Here is a 6376-nt window from a genome sequence, read left to right as displayed (position 1 = left end):
CGATACGATACGATACGATACGTTACGATACAGTACGTTCGATGAACACTTTCGTCATCCCCTAACGAACTTGTTGGAGAGGAGTCTCCATGACGACCTGGGACAACGGCCGTAAAGAATGTAACGACGATGCAGCGTCGTCCATTCGCCGTGGCACACCCTCTACCTGTCTATCGGCTATCGATATCTACCTGTCGAGCGTACTCGAGAAAGAGAGAGAATTCCCCACCTCCATCGCCGAGTACCTGTCGCACTCGCGTAGTACGCATGCACTCGACCCGTGACGTAAACCGATTGTAGGTCATTGTACTCTTTCGCCGAGAGGCCGATTCTTCTTCGAATATCTATCAATATATTTGCCGGATGTACGATGCAACTATTTATATCAGAGATCCTCGAGATAAGGAACCGAATGCTTCAGCGGGACTCGGATTTTAAGTGTCATCGATCGTTCGGTGGAGAAATAAAATCCACCCCGAGGAAGGGGAGGATTAACGCTCTTAACGGATGGGTTGTGTGTATATTTTTTTTTTTTTTTCTTTTTCTTTTTACGAATCCTTCTCCACTCACCGCGGATTTCCGATATCGAACGAACGTGTTTATACGCAAGTGTTTAAAGCAATTTTATTGAGGTCCATTCGATTTATTCGTCTCGTTGTCAGTGAAATTTGTCGCGGTTATTTATTTATTTATTTAGTTTTTTTTTTTTTTCGGTGTTTCAAGCGTGATATTTCGTGACGAAGAGAGAAATCTGGCAGCAATTGACGAGTATACAGGTTTTGCACTCGAAATCAGCTCCTTTTTGCACGTCATATTAAATCGATCATTTTTTTCAGCTATAAATTCGTCCATTTATAATTGTATGATAGTCTTAAATTATATTTACGATTACATTCGTCAGATTTGCCCTTTCGCGAATCCTGAGCCATCGTAATAAAAACGAGAGATGAAAATTTTATTGCACAAGCGTGTAACAACATCTAAACTAAATAACATAAAATGAACATAAAATACTATAATATATATATAATATAATTATATATAATATAAAGTACTATAAATGAACTATAATAATATAAAATAGTACTATAAAGTACTATAATAATATAAAATAACATATATAATATATGTACAATAAATGAACTATAATAATATAAAATAGTACTGTATAGTACTGTAACAATATAAAATAATATATATATAATATAAAGTACTATAAATGACCATAAAGTACGCGTGTATCTTGTTTCGAGTGAATCAACTCTAGTGAAACATCATTTGGAAACGATCCATTTGACTCGGGCCCAAAATGGACCCTTTTCGGGTAAGAATAATAAATCAGTGGAATCGATTCGTTAGTTTTTAATTTGCCGCAACCCTGTCGGTGATATTTTTCCTTTCCATTCTCAACGATTTGTCGAACGCGCCGCTTCCTGTTCCCGGACAACGCAGCACGATTAAAATACGCGCGGAAACGTAAATCTACTTAACAACTGTTCATCGATTCTGAAAATGGAGACAAATTGTCGGGATTAATAACTAATAAACTCTGGTTCCTTGTGCGAGAAATTTACAAAATTTACTTTAATAATCTGTGGAATGCGTGTAAATTCTAGAAATATACGAACATCCAACCTAAAGTACTTTTACCTATTACAATATTTCTCAGCGGAAATGAATTCCTGATACGATCACGTATCTATCGTGGTCAAAAATTTGAAATTTTGCACAAACATCCGCAGTCCAGTCATTAATTAGTTGTAAGACTTTTTTATCTTCTTCTCAGTCTTTTTTTTTTTTTTTTTTTTTTAGTTACAATCTAGTAATTAATTTAATAATTTCTAGCAAATTTTTTTAGTTACAATCAGTTACTAGATTCTTTCTTTTTTCTTCTCAATTCAATTTTTCTTTCTTCTTTCCTCATTTTAGTCACGGCGACGGAGCAAACCGTCGAACACGACGTAAACGCAAATTGTCAAATTTTTCTGGCAACGTTCCTCCCAATTACTGGGGATGCAAAGTTACACAAGAGGCACGAAGGCAAACACGAGTGAAAAGGTAGCTGAAATCCTTGTAAATCCCAGCCTCTTCTTCACTGGCCCCCGTTACGCGTATTCCCCTATGCGCGAAGACGAGACAAAAGAGAGAGAGAGAGAGAGAGAGAGAGAGAGATTTCTGGCAACGGGGAAGGCTACGTGCCTTCCAGACATCCTCCTTATATCTCAGTTGGAGCTATTCGGTCTATTTTAGACGCGAAACACATCCCTCTGTCCGCGTTTCAGAGTTTACCGTGATTTACGAATACCGGTGCAGACGACAGTCACACCGCGCCATGGGGAACTGCGAACATTCCCCCGCTTATTCCGCGAACACGTCATTTCCATAAATTTCATTTACGCACTCACGTAATGCCGGCTTTAAGACTTTTCCTTATCAATACTCGTCGATATTGTATTTGAATAACGTGTAAGAGCGTAGAACAAGGTACCAGTTTCTCCAAGAAAAAAATATATATCGTTCCATAAGTTTCACATATTTACGTAATTTTGGCACAACAATTTAATAAACAATTTAAGATGACTTGGAGACTATTAGATGACTTTAATAAACTTGAAGAGTATTTTTCTTTTTTTTCAATTAAGATGACTTTAATAAACTTGATGACTATTTTTTTTTTTTTTTCAAAACAACTTATCCATATTTGTTGATATTGCATTGGAATATCGTGTAAGAGCGTAGAACAAGGTAACAGTTTCTCTACGAAAAAAATATATATCGTTTCATAAGTTTCACATGTTTACGTAATTTTGGCATAACAATTTAATAAACTTTAAGATGACTTGAAGACTATTAGATGACTTTAATAAACTTGAAGACTATTTTTTTTTTTCAATTAAGATGACTTTAATAAACTTGAAGACTATTTTTTTTCAATTAAGATGACTTTAATAAACTTGAAGACTATTTTTTTTTCAAAACAACTTATCAATATTTGTTGATATTGCATTGGAATATCGTGTAAGAGCCTAGAACAAGGTACCAGTTTCTCCAAGAAAAAAATATATATCGTTCCATAAATTTCACATATTTACGTAATTTTGGCATAACAATAATGTAATAAACTTTAAGACTATTCTTTTCAAAATAACTTATCAATATGTGTCGATATTGTATTCGAAAATTGTGTATGAGTGTAGAATAAAGTATTGGTTTCTCTACGAAAAAATAAATATATCATTCCATAAATTTTACATATTTACGTAACTGTGACATAATAATTTAATAAACCTTAGGACCATTTTTGTTCAAAAAAGCTTATCAATATTTATCAATATTATATTCGAATATCATGTAAGAGCGTAGAGATACAAGTTTCTCCAAGAAAAAAATATATATATCGTTCCATAAGTTTCACATATTTACGTAATTTTGGCATAACAATTTAACTTTAAGACTATTTTTTTTTTTCGAAACAACTTATCAATATTTGTCGATATTGTATTCGAATAGTGTATAAGAGCGTAGAAGAAGGCACCAGTTTCTCTACGAAAAAAAAAAGAAGAGAAACTGTACAAGAATCACGTTAGGCAACTTCGTTGGACAAGTTTTCGTTCAAGCAAAGAGATTAATCCGCGTGAACGGAAGTTGAACGTGCAACTAATCCGAACTTCCACGCACATGGTAAATATTGATACGAATTTCCATAAAAACTTGGCGCAGGTAATTCGCAAGTTACATCCGCTCTGTTTCCGCCTCGCTCGCAAAAGCACTCGAAAGAGCCCGCGAACTTTTCGCCGATGTTCGCCCGAAAGTTCGCCCATATAATAATATCGCGCGGCAATGCTCGACGTTGAAACACATTTCGCGCGCTTCGCCACGTACGTTTTCAACGTGCTTGGCCTGTCATGTTACGTTTCGCAAACGTATAAAGCAGATAAAATACCGAGGCGTCTACATTTATAACGTGTGTCTGAAGATTTCCTATTCGGTGTGTCTCGCGAGCCGAGATCGATGAAATCGTCTCGGTATAACATCGGCCTTCATATTGGGCTGAATCTTTATTTAACAACGAAACAGACGAAAACTGCATCCTGATCTGTGATGCACTCGTCATTAGAGGTTAACGAACATAATCCATTCGGACGTTCGTTACCCGAATTGTTCGGAATTAACTGATCACAGATGTGAAACACAATTCTACGTGGCGGCGCGCGTATTTAAAAAAAAAAGCGAGTTTGACAAGCGGCAACGGTGATTCAAAATGAAGAAAAGAGGGAAATACGATGGCAGAAGATTAATTTCTCAAGGGTTGTTAACCCTTTGACCACTGGTTGGCGCCTAAAGGCGCTTGGTAAATTTAAGCTTCTGACGCTGTTGGCGCCTAGAGGCGCTTTGAAAATTGCTCCTACGATACCGTAGGCGCCTATAGGCGCTTAATCTACCTTGATCCTCTCGTTGACACGAGAGGCGTCCAGAAAATTTTTATCGACCATAATTCCGGCAAATCTCATTTGAACCAGACGTAAGTGAATATTATCTTGAACAGTTACACATTCCGCTAGTCATGTATTATTTAAATATGTTTATTTTACAGTTGTTTCTTTTTTATATTCTTGAAATGAAAAACTGGGAGAATAAAATGGTCAGAGAAAATACACGCAGACACAACAAATGATACATGCTGTGTATATTCATATTTTGTAGATACGACGTGATTGTTTGATAACTTGGTGCAATCACCGTTACTACTGCAAAGAAAAAGAATAACTACGTACGTTTATTTTTAGAACGTATGTTAAATAAGATGTATGCAACGAAATATATATTCTTATAAAATGTAAATTATTAATTACGAATTGACTTAACTACTCTCTATGCTCAAACTCTCTTTTTTTTTTAATTACTTGACAACGACTGTGTGTTCATCTCCTTAGTGACTGTTGTACATATCCCTGACGATTATTCATAAATCTCCTTGACGATTGTTATAAAAAGCGTTATGTTAATGTTGAATTTTTACTATAATATATAGTAATAAATAATATATAAATAATACTATAATTTAGTATAATATAGTATAATATATAATACTATAATTTAGTATAATATATAATAATAAATAATACATAAATAATATGCTATAATTTAGTATAATATATAATAATAAATAATACATAAATAATATACTATAATTTAGTATAATATATAATAATAAATAATACATAAATAATATACTATAATTTAGTATAATATATAATAATAAATAATACATAAATAATATACTATAATTTAGTATAATATATAATAATAAATAATATATAAATAATATACTATAATTAGTATAATATATAACAATAAATAATAATAAACAATGTATAATAATAAATAATATTGGTTTGATGTAGTGGAACTCAGTGTTTTGATATACTTTCTCAGAAATGCACGCCTAATGAAAAACTTTCGCCGTTCTCGGTGTAGATCGCGACTGAATTCCTACCGTATGTTGTACGGCTGGCACGTCTTGTAGTCAAAGGGTTAGGTTAATAATCAATCAAAGCAAACGGTCGTTATAAAACCTTGTCATACATTAATATTAATTGTATAAATCGTTGTGTAATTGTTATCGTTTCGTGATACATTTATTTAAAGGAGTAAACCTTCGTATCTGCAAATCTTACGCGCAACAGCGGTAGCAAAAAAAAAAAAAAAAAGAGAGAAAAGACTCGCGTAAAGAAAGCACCGCTCAAATCGAAGAACGGACGTGTACTTTCGACCGCGAGTCGTCAAAATTTTTCCTCACCACGGGGAAATTGCGCGGGAAATGATTTCCGAAAACTCGGTCGAAGTCTCGAGCCAAGAAAACGCGTTAGAATACGCGGAAATGCAACGCGGTAACTTTCTGCAAGTCGCCCTATTCCGGAGATTGAACGTCGTTATCGATTCGCCCCCTTTTAAATCGAACGAAGCTACGACGCACGCAGCTGAAATTACGAGTTTAAACAAACAAAAAAAAAAAAAAAAAAAATGTCACCTGCAAAATCTCTCGCGGCTGCTTTCGTTCAACGGACGATAGCTCGTTCCGAAATGATCGACCCCCGGGGGGGTTTAAAACTGAAAATCCCATATTTCGAATAACGTTTTGCAGAACGTTTTTCTCTTCCCTTTTTTTTCTTTTTTTTTTTTTTCCAGGGGGAAACAAAATGTTAAACTTCGTAAATTCGTTCATGGAAAATATTTGGATAAATCAGGAAACCCCAGGGGAAATGAATGTTATACAGTTGCGGGCTACTGTTTTTGTCTGCCAGGGAAACAGCCTCGTACGTACGCGTTGTATTTATCAAAGTTTAGTTTTTTTTTTTTTTTTTTTTTTTTTTTT

Source organism: Frieseomelitta varia, unplaced genomic scaffold (assembly GCF_011392965.1).
Source record: "Frieseomelitta varia isolate USP_RPSP 00005682 unplaced genomic scaffold, Fvar_1.2 scaffold_760, whole genome shotgun sequence".
Classification (NCBI taxonomy): Eukaryota; Metazoa; Arthropoda; class Insecta; order Hymenoptera; family Apidae; genus Frieseomelitta; species Frieseomelitta varia.
The sequence above is the reverse complement of the archived record's forward strand: the minus strand, read 5'-3'. Positions refer to the sequence as shown.